The following is a 16,962-nucleotide window of genomic DNA, read 5'->3' on the forward strand; positions in this document are numbered from 1 at the left end:
ACCTCTTCCTTTCAGTCTGCATCGCCTACCTACGCAAACACCCAAATCAGGTAAAACAGAATCATCCCTACAAACCACTGCAAGTCCAACTACTCAATGTATTAAAAAAAATACCAGACAAGTGTTAAGACTGTTTTATTTACTAGGAAAAAAAGAATCAAATAGATACCCTAATACAAACCACCTTACACTTCAGCAAGTGTTTTTCTTAAACAGTACAACTTGTAGGAAAAATGTATCTTTTAGTTAAAAAATATATACATATTTTAGCAATATGCTACTGGCAGCCGGTCTGGATCCATTAAATCTATGGAGACTGCTCTGTTAAAAAACATTAATATAATCTCAAATAAATCTTCTTTTTTTTGAGGGGGGGGACCACCACCCTATTTTTAAAAACTGCAGCTAAGAAGGACAGGGTATACACACAAATCTACAGAGTGAGAGGTACTAAAACACTGAGCAGCCAGAAGTTCCCATGGAAACAGTGCTCTCTGTTCCTACACACACACAAGAATTGAAATGAGTAAATACTTCTACCACTTAAAAATAATTAACTCTTAACATTCTAAAACTATTAGGAAATTAATTTTTCCCTTTTTATCAAAGCAAGGCAGAGAAAAGTATATAAATTAAAGCACGCAGCTCAATTAATTTTCACAAAATGAATATGCTAGTGTAACCAGTCTCCAGACTAGTAGATCATTATCAATATTCTCTAAGCACCCTCACTGAATTGCCCTAAAGTCGTTATTGTCTATCAAAGCTAACTAGTCTAGTCAGTTTTGCCCATTTTTGAACTTTTATACAAAAGGAATTGAATAATAGGTACTCTAGTACCTAGTTTCTTTTCACTCAATAAAATGTTTGGAAGACAAATTTTCATTGCTTCAAGTTTTTTAGTGCATGAAATGTGCCACGAGTTATTAATATCCATTCTACTGTTGATAGACATTTGAGTTGTTGCCTAAGACTGATATAAAATAGTGCTAAGAGGTGAGCAAAATTAAAGGGTTCTAAAGCTTTCAGTATTAACGTGAAAGTAGTAAACACAGTGATTTATTTTAGGTTGCAGTAAGCCAAAGATTGGAGAAGGCAATGGCACCCCACTCCAGTACTCTTGCCTGGAAAATCCCATGGACGGAGGAGCCTGGTAGGCTGCAGTCCATGGGGTCACTAGAGTCGGACACGACTGAGCGACTTCACTTTCACTTTTCACTTTCATGCACTGGAGAAGGAAATGGCAACCCACTCCAGTGTTCTTGCCTGGAGACTCTCAGGGATGGGGGAGCCTGGTGGGCTGCCGTCTATGGGGTCACACAGAGTCGGACACGACTGAAGTGACTTAGCAGCAGCAGCAGCAAGCCAAAGATGCAACTTTGCGAGAGGTTACAAAGATTGTAACTTCTAAGGCAGTGGTACTCAAAATGTTGTCTCAGGCCAGCAGCTGACCATCATCTGGCAATTTGTTAGAAATGCAAATGATGAGGCCCCAACTCAAATCTAATGAATCAGAAACTCTGGATTAACAAACTCTCCTGGAGATTCTGATACAAGATCAAGTTTAAGAACTTGATAGAAACAGGCAAACTTTTTCTAAACGGCCATATAGGAAATATTATAACCTTTGCAAACCTTACATATATGTAGTCTCTCTGTGCAACTATTCAATTATGCCACTGTAGTGTTAAAGCATGATAACAATATGTAAGCAAATGAGTGTGGCTGTGTTTCAATAAATTTTATGTATAAAAACAGGAGGATGACTGGATTTAGCCTGCAAGCAACAGTATCCCTACCCCTGCTTGAGGGTAACCACTGAAATAAGAGTAAACACAGACATAAAAAAAGAAATCAAAGAAAAAATAAAACAACAAGAAAGAACTGATTAATTGAAAAAAACTAGCAAACAACAAAAGACAGAGGATAAAAATAGAACTAAAAGAAAAAGGAAAAATAAAATCAAATATATCAGTAACTACTTTATTTTTTTATTTTTTAAAAAATTTTCCGGACCGGCCGGCACGCAGCACAACTCTTAAGATCAGCTGACTCGGCGCCCACAGCAGGCTGTCAAGAGCGTCTGGTGACGCGCAAGCGGCTCACGTGACCACGACAGGGCGGGGCTCCGTTTCCAGACCCAGTAACTACTTTAAAAGTAAATGAACTAAATAGTCCAAGTACAAGACCAAGACTGAACCTGTATTTAAAAACAGGTTGCTTAAATGAGAGAGATATTTTACATATAAGGGTCACAAAAAAGTTAAAAGTAGAAGGAAGAAACAGACCATTATAAACTTGAACCAAAAGGTTCGTGTAGATATAATAATTTCAAACAAAGCAATTTGAATGAGCATTACTAGAGACTTTTTAATAATGATGAAGGAGCCCAACCCAATAGGGGTAAAAAATCAGAAGTCTACAGTTTTATGCACTCATATACATTTCTCTTCAAGAAAATCAGAGATAACAAGGGAACATTTCATGCAAAGATGGGCTCAATAAAGGACAGAAACGGTATGGACCTGACAGATGCAGAAGATATTAAGAAGAAGTGGCACAAATACACAGAAGAACTGTACAAAAAAGACTCAAACTCATGTCCTTTGAGTCAGTGATGCCATCCAACCGTCTTCTGCTCTGTCATCCCCTTCTCCTCCCTCTGTCAATCTTTCCCAGCATCAGGGTCTTTTCAAATGAGCCAGTTCTTCATATCAAGTGACCAAAGTATTGGAGTTTCAGCTTCAACATCAGTCCTTCAAATGAACACCCAACTGATTTTCTTTAGGATGGACTGGTTGGATCTCCTTGCAGTCCAAGGGACTGTCAAGAGTATTCTCCAACACCACAGTTCAAAAGCATCAGTTCTTCAGCGCTCAGCTTTCTTTACAGGCCAACTCTCACATCCATACATGACTACGGGAAAAACCATAGCCTTGACTAGACAGACCTTTGTTGGCAAAGTTAATGTCTCTGCTTTCCAACACGCTGTCTAGGTTGGTCATAACTTTCCTTCCAAGGAGTAAGCGTCTTTTAATTTCATGGCTATAGTCACCATCTGCAGTGATTTTGGAGCCCACAAGATCAAGCCTCTCACTGTTTCCACTGTTTCTCCATCTATTTCCCATGAAGTGATGGGACTAGATGCCATGATCTTAGTTTTCTGAATCTTGAGCTTTAAGCCAATTTTTTCCTCTCCTCTTTCACTTTCATCAAGAGGCTCTTTAGTTCTTCTGCACTTTCTGCTGTAAGGGTGGTGTCATCTGCATATCTGAGGTTGTTGATTATTTCTCCCGTTAATCTTGATTCCAGCTTATGCTTCATCCAGCCCCGTGTTTCTCATGATGTACTCTGCATATAAGTTAAATAAGCAGGGTGACAATATACAGCCTTGATGTACTCCTTTCCCAATTTGGAACCAGTCTGTTGTTCCATGTCCAGTCCTAGCTATTGCTTCTTGACCTGCATACAGATTTCTCAGGAGGCAGGTAAGGTGGTCTGGTATTTCCATCTCTTGAAGAATTTTCCACAGCTTGTTGTGATCCACACAGTCAAAAGCTTTGGTGTAGTCAATAAAGTAGATGTTTTTCTGGAACTCTTGCTTTTTTGATGATCCAATGGATGTTGCCAATTTGATCTCTGGTTCCTCTGCCTTTTCTAAATCCAGCTTGAACATATGGAAGTTCATGGTTCAAGCACTGTTGAAGCCTGGCTTGGAGGATTTTGAGCATTACTTTACTAGCGTGTGAGATGAGTGCAATTGTGCAGTAGTTTGAACATTCTTTGGCATTGCCTTTCTTTGGGATTGGAATGAAAACTGACCTTTTCCAGTCCTGTGGCCACTGCTGAGTTTTCCAAATTTGCTGGCATATTGAGTGCAGCACTTTCGCAGCATCATCTTTTAGGTTTTGAAATAGCTCAGCTGGAATTCCATCACTTCCACTAGCTTTGTTTGTAGTGATGCTTCCTAAGGCCCACTTGACTTTGCATTCCAGGATGTCTGGCTCTAGGTGAGTGATCACACATCGTGGTTATCTGGGTCATGAAGATTTTTCTTGTACAGTTCTTCTGTGTATTCTTGCACCTCATCTTAGTATCTTCTGCTTCTGTTAGGTCTATACCATTTCTATCCGTTCAACTTCAGCTTCTTCAGCATTACTGGTTGGGGCCTAGACTTGGATTATTGTGCCCACTTTGCATGAAATATTCCCTTGGTATCTAATTATCTTGAAGAGATCTCTAGTCTTTCCTATTCTATTGTTTTCCTCTATATCTTTGCATTGATCACTGACGAAGTCTTTCTTATCTCTCCTTGCTATTCTACGGAACTCTGCATTCAAATGGGTATATAATTTCTTTTCTTCTTTGCCTTTCAATTCTCTTCTTTTCACAGTTATTTTTAAGGCCTCCTCAGAAAACTCTTTTGCCCTTTTGTATTCCTTCTTCTTTGGGATGGTTTTGATTACTGCCTCCTGTAGGATGTCAGGAACCTCCGCCCATACTTTTTCAGGCACTCTGTCTATCAGATGTAATCCCTTGAATCTATTTCTCACTTCCACTGTATAATCATAAGGGATTTGATTTAGGTCATACCTGAATGGTCTAGTGGTTTTCCCTACCTTCTTCAATTTAAGTCTGAATTTGGCAATAAGGAGTTCATGATCTAAGCCACAGTTAGCTTCACGTCTTGTTTTTGTTTACTGTATACAGCTTCTCCATCTTCAGTGGCAAAGAATATAATCAATCTGATTTCGGTACTGACCATCTCATGATGTTCATGTATAGAGTTGTCTCTTGTGTCAACAAAGGTCCATCTAGTCAAGGCTATGGTTTTTCCAGTGGTCATGTATGCATGTGAGAGTTGCACTATCAGGTAAGCTGAGTGCTGAAGAATTGACGCTTTTGAACTGTGGTGTTGGAGAAGACTCTTGAGAATCCCTTGGACTGCAAGGAGATCCAACCATTCCATCCTAAAGGAGATCAGTCCTGGGTGTTCACTGAAAGGACGGATGCTGAAGCTGAAACTCCAATATTTTGGCCACCTGATGCGAAGAGCTGACTCACTGGAAGAGATCCTGACGCTCGGAAAGATTGAGGGAAGGAGAAGGGGATGACAGAGGATGAGATGGTTGGATGGCATCACCGACTCAATGGACATGGGTTTGGGTGGGACTCCGGGAGTTGTTGATGGACAGACAGGCCTAGTGTGCTGTGGTTCATGGGGTCACAAAGAGTCTTGGACATGACTGAGCAACTGAACTGAACCGAACTGATGTTGTTGGAAGAGGGTGTTTGCTATGACCCGTGCATTCTCTTGACAAAACTCTGTTAGCCTTTGCCCTGCTTCATTTTGCACTCCAAGGGCAAATTTGCCTGTTACTCCATATATCTCTTGACCTCCTATTTTTGCATTCCAGTCTCCTATAATGAAAAGGACATCTTTTTTGGGCGTTAGTTCTAGAAGGTTTTGTAGGTCTTTGTAGAACCATTCAACTTAAGCTTCTCCAGCACTACTGGTTGGGGAATAGACTTGGATTACTGCGATATTGAATGGTTTCCCTTGGAAACGAACAGAGATCATTCTGTCGTTCTTGAGATTGCACCCAAGTACTTCATTTCAGACTCTTTTGTTGACTATGAGGTCTACTCCATTTTTTTCTAAGGGGTTCTTGCCCATAGTAGTAGATATAATGGTCATCTGAGTGTTACTAGGTTATCTAAAATGAAACTAAAGGCAAACAAATATAAAAACTGGATAAAACGTACACTTAAAAAAGTTTTCTTGGGGCTTCTCTGATGGTCCCGTGGTTAAGAACCACTTTCCAATGCAAGGGATGTGGGTTGGATCTCTGGTCGGGGAACTAAGATCCCACATGCCTTGGGGCAACTAAGCCCTTAGGTCACAACTACTGAGCCCTGGCACCACAATTAGAGAGTCCTTGAGCTGCTAGGAAAGATCCGTGTGCCACAACTAAGCACCAACACAACCAAAACAAAACAAATAAAAATAAACACTTATTAAACAATTAAAGTCTTCTTAATAACCTGACAAACAGTAAGAAATACAAAGACAAAACTTGTACTTTTGAAGGTCTATAGGGAAAAGGAAGCAGAATTTAAGACTCACATAAGATATAAAATATTAATAGACTTTTTCCACCAAAAACTGGAGTACCAAATGACTACTTGCAAGGTTAAAGTGAACTAAAAATAAACCCTTACCCTCTCATAGTCTTTTATTCTTTTCAAACTTTTCTCAAAAGACAGCAATAGAGAAAAAATCAGGAGGACTTCATCAAGGTCAACTACTTGGACAGCTGAGACACCCAAGGCCCTTAAACTCAGTAGGCTCACACTAGTAGTACTCCCAAGCAACAGCCAAAGCAAATGCAGCATTTTCCTGGAAGAAAGTCTCTGGCCCACAAATTTATACCAATGGCTGATTCATGCTGATGTATGGCAGAAACCAACACAACATTGTAAAGCAATTATTCTCCAATTAAAAATAAATAGAAAAAATTTTAAAGTCTCTGGCCTCATATTTTTTGCACAAATAAATTTCCAAATGTCACTTGGCGTGACAGGTAATAAGACACCATGAGAAAGAATAAACAGAAAGAAACAGACAGCAGGAATAGATTCCAGAATTATCAAGATCCTATCCAGCATTCCAAATTCAAATCTGAGAATTCTTAAGCATAGACTATGAAGTATCTACATTTGGAAGTTTTTACTAGGCAAGCTTGAAAATAACTTCAGGGGTCAGAAAAATATTTTTAAAAGTGGACACAGATTTTAAAAAAATAAATAGAACTTCTAAAAATAAAAATACAATAACTGAAATTTAAATTCAGTAGGCAGGCATAATAGTAGACTAGACACAGCTCAAGGGATCATTAGTGAACTAAAAGAAAAATCAGAAAAAAAAATCACCTAGGATACATACAGTAGGTACTTTAATATTTACTGAATAAACCAAAAAAAGGATCAAATACAAAAAGCAACCTATAAATCATGATTATGTTGACACTTCTGTTCTCACTTCAATGTTTCAAATGACAATACTATGGTTTGGTGCAGAAACTGAGAAGGATGAATATATTAAAAAGAACTAGGAGACAGAAACTAATAAAGTGAGTAGGCTGCAGTGGTAATACACATGATGGAAAAGGAGAGAAGGTGGTAAGAGCAGGAAAATGAGATGAAGATGGAAGAGGAGATGACAGAAGAGGACGAGACCGGGAAGAAGAGATGTTAACAGAAGGGAGGAGGGGGAGAAATAAAAGGGGAGGAGAAGGAAAAGAGGGAAACAGAGGATAAGGAAATGGAGGTGGAGAAAAGAGGAGGAAGGGGATAAGAAAAAAGACAGGGGGAGGGACAGGCAGAAATTGAGGGGGAGGGAAAAAAGAAGCCCAAGTTTGATAAGGCTTTACCTTTTGTTTCCTAAATTCAACACTTGCAAACAGTCCTCAGCAAGCACTGAGGTATTACAGGCCCACAATCCTGTATATGCATTCCTGAAAGCCAAAAATCTCTGGAAGTCCAGTTTCAGCTTGCTTTGTCTTTTTAAATTCATTTGGTGGCAAAATGTGAACTGATTTGAACTCAGTTTATAGCAAAATATGATCCGATTTGACGAGAGACTATTTATTGTCTTATTTTACTCACTGTGAATTTGCATACATTTGACTGCAAAAAATATTAATGTACTTGATTACAAGGGACAGTCTCAGACCCAAGTAGAGTTGTTATATAAGGATGCATGGTGTATGAACATATTGTTTTTCTATACTCTGACATATTCTGAATTCCAAAACACAACTGGTCTACAAGGTTTCCGAGAAGAAACAGTAAATTCATATTACTATAAGTCCCTTCCCTTTTTCCTTCCAATGAAAGTCATATATTTTATATGGCTATTTAAACATTCTACTTCACTTTTATGGGTACATATATTCCAAAATCTGCAATTTCTGCTTCTGAATCCATATAAAAGATTAAAAACTTCTCCATTTTACATGGCAAGCAAAAGAGCGAGCCAAAACATTTCTCAAAACCAGGAATTAATTGGGTGTGGATTTTCTTCAGTAAACCAACTAGTTCAGTTAAGAACCCACATCATGGATTTTCATGCACAAAATACACTGTTTCAAATTAAGTAGTTTCTTACACCAAAGTTCCTCTTTTCACTTGAAGCTATATCCTTCCTTATTCTAATTAAAACAATGAGTAAAGGGACTTTGGATTACTAAACCGTTTTACACTTTTACATATCAGTTATGACCACGGTCATAGCTAAATTAGCAACTGAGATTAGTAAACAATAATCCAAAATATTTTGGTTGTCCACTCTCCACTCAGCTGTTACAACAAGATACTCTCCTTGGCTTCCCTTTGACCTCACAAGTCCCTGTAGCTCAGTATCTTTCTCCTCCACTCAGCCACTAAATGGTGAATATCCTCTTCTCCAGACAATACACTTTATGAGTAGTTTCATCCATTCTCAATAGTTTTAAACATCTTCTGTATACGCTGGCAACTCTCAAATGCTTTTTCTTCAACAAAGAAAAAGAAAAAGATATGAACAGAGGATTAAGAGATCTATTAATAACTGCAATGGTGAACCTTGTTTGAATCTTAATTCAAACCTTCAGATTATCTGAAGAATTATGGGTAGAAGTTTGTGACATTGTATAGGAGGCAGCAATCAAGACCCTTCCCCAAAAAAAGAAACACAAAAAGGCAAAATGGTTGTCTGAGGAGGCCTTACAAATACCTGAGAAAAGAAGAAAAGCGAAAGGTAAAAGAGAAAAGGCAAGATATACCCAATTTGAATGTAGAGTTCCAAGAACAGCAAAGAGACATATGAAAGCCTTTCTCAGTGATCAATGCAAAGAAATAGAGGAAAACAATAGAATGGGAAAGACTAGAGATCTCTTCAAGAAAATCAGAGATACCAAGGGAACATTTCATGCAAAGATGGGCACAATAAAGGACAGAAATGCTATGGACCTAACAGCAGCAGAGAATATCAAGAAGAGGTGGTAAGAATACACAGAAGAACTATACAAAAGGATCTTCATGACCTAGATAACCATGATGGTGTGATCACTCTCCAAGAACCAGACAGCCTAGAATGAGAAGTCAAGAGGGCCTTAGGAAGCATCACTACGAACAAAGCTGGTGGAGGTGATGGAATTCCAACTGAGCTATTTCAAAACCTAAAAGATAATGCTGTGAAAGTGCTGTACTCAATATGCCAGCAAATTTGGAAAACTCAGCAGTGGCCACAGGACTGGAAAAGGTCAGTTTTCATTCCAATCCCAAAGAAAGGTAATGCCAAAGAATGCTCAAACTACTGCACAATTGCACTCATTTCACATGCTAGTAAAGTAATGCTCAAAATCCTCCAAGCCAGGCTTCAACAATACGTGAACCATGAACTTCCAGATATTCAAGCTGGATATGGAAAAGGCAGAGGAATCAGAGATCAAATTGCCAACATCCGATGGATCATCGAAAAAGCAAGAGAGTTCCAGAAAAACATCTACTTCTGCATTATTGACTATGCCAAAGCCTTCAACTGTGTGGATCACAACAAATTGTGGAAAATTTTTCAAGAGATGGGAATACCAGACCACCTTACCTGCCTCCTGAGAAATCTGTATGCAGGTCAAGAAGTAATATCTAGGACTGGACATGAAACAACAGACTGGTTCCAAATTGGGAAAGAAGTACATCAAGGCTATATACTGTTACCCAGCTTATTTAACTTATATGTACAGTACATCGTGAGAAATGCCAGGCTGGATGAAGCACAAGCTGGAATCAAAATTGCCGGGAGAAATACCAATAACCTCAGATATGCAGACCACCCTTACAGCAGAAAGTGAAGAAGAACTAAAGAGCCTCTTGATGAAAGTGAAAGGAGAGTGAAAAAGTTGGCTGAAAACTCAACATTCAGAAAACTAAGATCATGGCATCCAGTCCCATCACTTCATGGCAAACAGACAGGGAAACAATGGAAACAGTGAGAGACTTGATTTTTGGGGGCTTCAAAAATCACTGCAGATGGCGACTGCAGCCATGAAATTAAAAGATGCCTGCTCCTTGGAAGAAAAGCTATGATCAACCTAGAGAGCATGTTAAAAAGCAGAGACATTACTTTGCCAACAAACATCTGTCTAGTCAAAGCTATAATTTTTCCAGTAGTCATGTACGGATGTGAGAGTTAGACCATAAGGAAAGCTGAGCGCTGAAGAATTGATGCTTTTGAACTGTGGTGTTGGAGAAGACTCTTGAGAGTCCCTTGGACTGCAAGGAGATCAAACCAGTCAATCCTAAAGGAAATGAGTCCTGAATATTCATTGGAAGTCCTGAATATTCACTGAAGCTGAAGCTCCAATACTCTGGCCACCTGATGTGAAGAACTGACTCACTGGAAAAGACCCTGATGCTGGGAAAGATTGAAGGTGGGAGGAGAAGGGGATAACAGTTGAGATGGTTGGATGTCGTCACCAACTGGATGGACATGAGTTTGAGTAAGCTCCAGGAGTTGGTGATTGACAGGGAAGCCTGGCGTGCTGCAGTCCATGGGGTTGCAAAGAATCGGACATGACTTAGTGACTGAACTGAACTCAAACCATTAAAAGGCATGTATGGAATAATCACAGAAATGTGAACACTGAGTATTTGATACTGTGGGTTAATTTTTTAGATGTGAAATGGTCATATAATTGTTTTATAAAAAGATGTTTTACTTTGTTTTACATATGTGAAGGAGTGCGTGTGCCTATGTGCAAACAAACACATCCCAGTCCAGCAGGAGAATAAAGCTAGAGCAGATAGGTAGGGATACAGATGAATAAAGATCACCTATATACTGATAATTTCTTGAAGCTGGATAATGGGTGGTAAGGGAGGTTTGTTACCATATATTCTCTATTTCTGGGTATGTTTGAAATTTTTCCTTAAATAATTGTGGTAATTTGAATCACTTTACTCTCTTGCTCAAGACCCTACAATGAAACCCCAATAAAATGATAAGCAACACCGTAAGAGCAAAGAAAATGAAGCAGAGCAGAGAGTATGTGAAATCAGCACCTATAGATAAGAACGATTTCCTATAAGATGCAAATAAAAAGGATACCATTTTGAAGAATAGTATCACAGAAAAGCTGCAACTCAGAATTCTCTGAAACAGCAGAGAGAACTCATTTACCTTGCAGAATGACAGAGAAGCAACAATTTCTAAGCCTGTAAGTACAGGGCTGATTAGCAAGAACAACTGGAAACCCATGGAATGATTTCATCATTAAGCTTGTCCCACCCTCAACTCAGGGAGTTCAACATTTTGCATACAGGTAAGCAAGTGACTCTGTAAAAACGGAACCACCAGAAAACGAAAAGTCAGTTTTTTGAACCATTTAAACTTCTGTTTGCCAAAATTAAAATTTAATAGAACTAGATGAGAAAATCAAGGAAATCTCCCAGAACAGAGAATAAAAGGAAAAAACATAAAACTTAAGACAAAACATAAAAGACACAGTGACTCAATCTAGGAGGTTCAATATCTGACTGTAAGCAATTCCATAAAGTGAGACTAAAACGAATTAAGGGGAGAAACTTATTATTATTAAAAGAAAAACAAAACAAGACGAGTTCCTAGGGCTAAAAAAAACCCACAAGCTTACAGAAGTAAAATAATCAAGTAATCATACTCCAATAAAATTTTTAAAAAATAAGTAAAATAATCCAACAGTAACAATAAAGAATGCCTTCAATTTAAACTAAAATAAAAAAAATTAGTAAAATGATTAGAAATTGAAAATCAAAGTGCTTCAAAACAAAATAATCACCAGATTTCAATATTCACAGGAAAATACCATGTTCAATAGCACAGTTAATCTTAGTTACTTCTTAGTTATTAAAAATGAAGTCTATTCCATACAAAGTTTAAGAGAAGCCAAAAAACTTGGTAGTCTCTTAAAATTTCTAGGTAGATATTAACTCACTAGAGTTAGTCGCTCAGTTGTGTCCCACTCTTTGCGACTCCATGGACTATAGCCCACCAGGCTCCTCTGTCCATGGAATTCTCCAGGCAAGAATACTGGATTGGGTTGCCATTCCTTTCTCCAGGGGATCTTCCCAACCAGGAATTGAACCCAGGTCTCCTGCACTGCAGGCAGATTCTTTATCATCTAAACCACCAGGGAAGCTCTATTAAATAACTAGTTAAAAGATATTTGAAGACTCTTACTCTCTTTGTCAAAGGCATCTTTAAAAATTCAAGACCTTCTACTGGCACAAAAACAGAAATACAGACTAAAGGAACAAGACAGAAAGCCAAAAGATAAACTCACACACCTACAGACACCTTATTTTTGACAAAAGAGGCAAGAATATACAATAGGGCAAGGACAGTCTCTTCAGTAAGTGGTGTTGGGAAAACTGGATAGCTATATGTAAAAGAATGAAATTAGAACACTTCCCAACACCGAAACAAAGACAAACTCAAAATGGATTAAAGACCTAAATATAGGACCAGAAACTATAAAACTCCTAGAGGAAAACATAGGCAGAACACTCTATGACATAAATCACAGCAAAATCATCTATGACCCACCCCTAGAGTAAATGGGAGGGAACACGGGTAAACCTATGGCTGATTCATGTTGATATTTGGTGGAAACCAATGCAATAGTATAAAACAATTATCATTCAATTAAAAATAAATAAAAACAAAAACAAACAAGTAGGACCTAACTAAACTTAAAAGCTTTTGCACAGCAAATGAAACTATAAACTATTCACATATAAAGGTGAAAAGACAACCAACCCTCAGAATGGGAAAAAATAACAGCGAATGAAACAACTCACAAAGAATTAATTTCAAAACTGTATGAGCAGCTCATACAAGTCAACACCAAAAAAAAACCCAATCAAAAAATAGGCAAAAGACTTAAACTGACATTTCTCCAAAGAAGACATACAGATGGCCAACACAGGAAAAGATGCTTAACATCACTCATTATTAGAGAAATGCAAATCAAAACTACAATGAGATATCACCGCACACCGGTCAGAATGGCTAATCATCAAAAAATCTACGAACAATAAATGCTGGAGAGGTTGTAGAGAAAAGGAAACCCTCTTGCACTGTTGGTGGGAATGCAAGTTGATACAGTCACTGTGGAGAACAGTGTGGAGAGTCCTTAAAAAACTAGGAATAAAGCCAGGAATATGACCCAGCAATTCCACTAATTCTGAGGAAACCAAAAACACCTGTAAGTCAATGTTCGTTGCAGTTCTATTTGCAGTAGCTAGGACACGGAAGCAACCTAGATGTCCACTGACAGATGAATGGATAAAGAAGCGGTGTTACATATACAACAGACTATTACTCAGCCATAAAAAGGAACGCATTTGAGACAGTCCTAATAAGGTGGATGAACCTAGAGCCTGTTATACAGAATGAAGTATGTCAGAAAGAGAAAAACAATCATCACATCCTAACACATATATATCGAATCTAGAAAGATAGTACTGAAGAGCCTATTTGCAAGTGGCAATGGAGACACAGACATTGGGAACAGACTTATGGACACAGTTCAGTGCGGGGAAGGAGAGGGTGGGCGGTATGGAAAGAGTAACATGGAAACATACATTACCATATGTAAAACAGACAGCCAATAGGAATTTGCTGTATGACTCAGGGAACTCAAACTGGGGCTCAATAAGCACCTAGAGGAAACAGGGAGGGAGACAGGTGGGACGTTCAAATGGGAGGGAACATGGGTAAACCTACGGTTGATTAATGTTGATATTTGGTAGAAATCAATGCAATACTATAAAACAATTATCCTTCAATTAAAAATAATTTAAAAAATTCAAGACCTTCAGTAATTCCGTGAAGTAAAAGGACAAACACAATTTAAATCACTATTTGGTATTAATAAAATTAAATAATGACGTATTTCATAATAACCATAATATCAAACTAAACAATATATGAGGCTCATAGTAAGGATTATTTAAAACCTTTAAAATGTCATTATTGTAGGTAGTTAAAATTTCACCACAGCTACAGGTTGGTTACAACAGCTGTCAAGAACATCAACTACATATTCTACATGTACAAAGAAAAGATGTAAACCTTTTCATGAAAAATCAGGTTCATGAGCAACATCATGTTTGCAGATATGTTGCTGTTGATGTCCAACACTTTGCACCCAGATGGGTAAACGGGTCTGTTTCAAGAAGATTTTCAATCTTAGTAACTACTACCCTCCTGCCTTTATTGCTGTTGAATGCCCAAATTTTTTTCTCACTTCTAATTTACTTCCTCTCGTCATAGCTATTTTTCCCCCTTATTGCTCCTAGAAGAAAAGTTTGCCCCTTTGGCCAGTAAGTTAAAAGACTGCTTCTTTCAGTGCCTTAAATTGTTGACTCCGAGTGTATCACGTAGAACAGTCAAGGGTTTGGAAGGAGAGAAATCTATTCAGCATTAATTTCTTGCTATTGTTCTTGATCCCCCAAACCAGTAGTTACATGTCAGATTAGAATGGTCCCAAAAGGCTAAGGGAAAGCCAAGGTTATATCATCACTTGTTTGTCTTTTTTAAAAGATTCATGTTTGGAAGAATAGACTGCTTTGAATTGTTTAAAGTTTAGAAACAATCTATTTGCAACAAAACCTTATTTCTTTCCAGTCACTCTGTAGCATAACAACAAAAGGCCAAATTCCTCTTGTGAGCTTTTGAGGCAGATTTCAGGGCTCAGCGCCACATATTAATCCTACAGGTTTTTAACTCTGTCTGGTTTAACTGCCCAGAGCTACTTCATAATCATCTGACTGCTTTGTTTTGTACCCTTGGGTGAGATAAAGACAATTAAACAAAAAGGCACATGAAAGCCACCCCAACAACTCTTCAATTGATAGTCATTACAATGCTTCTCAATACCGAGTTTGCCTAGAAATGAAACTGTTAATAAAATCTTTCATATGTCCATGAAGTTAAGCCTACATAACATTTCTAACAGATAACAGACTAATAACCAGGACACAGAAAGAGAAACTATAAATGAAAAAGCCAAAAGCAAAAAGCTGGAGCCCAGGGAACTCTACCCAATACTCTGCAACGAGCTACATGGGAAAAGAATCTTAAAAGAGTGGATGTAAGTATATGTATAACTGATTCACTCTGCTGTACAACAGAAACTAACACAACATTGTAAATCAACTCTACTCCAGTAAAAATTAATTAAAAAAAATTTTAGAAATTATTCTCAAATATCTCTAAAAGATGCACCCAACCCAGGGATCAAACCCAGGTCTTCCACATTGCAGGCAGATTGTTTACCAGCTGAGCCACCAGAGAAGCCCAAGAATACTGGAGTGGGTACCCTATCCCTTCCCCAGGGGATCCTCCCAACCCAGGAATCAAACCAGGGTCTCCTGCATTACAGGCAGATTCTTTACCCTCTGAGCTACCAGGGAAGCCCAAAAGATGCAGAGGGGGAAAAAAAAGTCACCTAAAGATGCCACAAAGCAATTCACAGTAAAAAATATATATATAAACATTCAAACATATGAAGATGATCAACGTTATCAGAAAGAAGACAGGAGATTTTTTTTAAAGAGTGAGATGTTTTGTACCTATCTGATATACAAATTTTTAGAAGATTAATAATCATGAGAACTGAATGTAAGATAGAAGGCACTGTTGGTAAGAAGTGGTAAAGCCTTTTGGGGAAGAAATTTGAGAGAACTAAAACAACTTGAAATGAATAAAAACTCTGATCCAGAAATTCTACTTCTAGATTGTTTTAAAAATGTGTGTGCAAAAATATATGTGCACACACACACGATTTGTACAAAGGTGTTCATTTCAGAATCATTTAGAAAAGTTATATGTGATTAAGCAATCTGAAATTCCATAGACAAAGAGATATTTATGACACACATCCATACTGTGGAGTACTATGCAACAGTGCAAACAAGGAGAACAGTTACATAGGATGGCATTTTTAGAAAAATCCACCACTACGCACTACCGAGCAGACACAGTAAATGGCAAAAATATGTGGAGAATGATACCATTCATGTAAACAAAGTCAAAACAAAACTATTTTGATACTTAATATAAATGTTAAGGCAGAGTAAAAGGTATGAAAAAACAAACTCCATACTAATAAAAGTGTTCCTCTCTGCTTATCTCTAGGCTTAGGGGTTTGGAGGTGGTTGAAAGGTGGTTCTTTATTTACATTATTTGATTTTTGAAAGAGAGAAGATACTAGCTTATTAAAGAATAAAACCCAAAATACATAAGGAATAGCATAAACCAGTGCTGTATGTATTCTCAAGATACTAGTATGATACATGTATACTACCGGTGAGAGAGACTAATATACAGAGGAGTACATATGAAACTCTTAAGAACTATAAACCCCAAGATGACCTGTTACTGCTTAGATTTTTAATTTTTTAATAAAGATGTATTACTTTATCACTAAAATCCAATAAAAGTATTTTCATTTTAAAGAGGAAGAGAATATGTGGGAAGGTTATTTTCTGAGCTTTATAAGAGGTTGTTACTTTGATTTTTTAAAAAAATCAACACATTCTTAAACAGTCTGAATGGATTTAATATTATTGAAAAAAGAAAAAGTAAGTAAATATACACTGATAGCTACTGAACCTATAATGTTTAAGAAGGAAATAAAATCTGGATACAGTCCAAATAAAATGCAACATTTAGAGCTCCTTAGAAAATAAGGTTTAAAAATAACAATCAAATATATCTGGCAATGCCTTTAAGTATATGAGAACTTAATTCATTAATTTTAATGGCTTTTGCCTTACAAACTGGAAGTTAAAATTACATTGTTGTTTATTTCTATAAGGACATATAAAAGTTAGATAAATTCTTGAAATAAACTATAACAATATGCAAAATCAGAT

The 16,962-nt window shown here is 37.5% G+C and overlaps 1 protein-coding gene across 32 annotated transcripts in view; it reads right to left on the bottom strand.

Annotated features, from left to right (window-relative positions):
* Positions 1-16,962, bottom strand: part of CLASP2 (cytoplasmic linker associated protein 2) — a 174,794-nt gene that overhangs the window by 120,077 nt on the left and 37,755 nt on the right. The gene's annotated exons all lie outside the window — the stretch shown is intronic.

This window comes from Bos indicus, chromosome 22 (genome assembly GCF_029378745.1).
Source record: "Bos indicus isolate NIAB-ARS_2022 breed Sahiwal x Tharparkar chromosome 22, NIAB-ARS_B.indTharparkar_mat_pri_1.0, whole genome shotgun sequence".
Lineage (NCBI taxonomy): Eukaryota > Metazoa > Chordata > Mammalia > Artiodactyla > Bovidae > Bos > Bos indicus.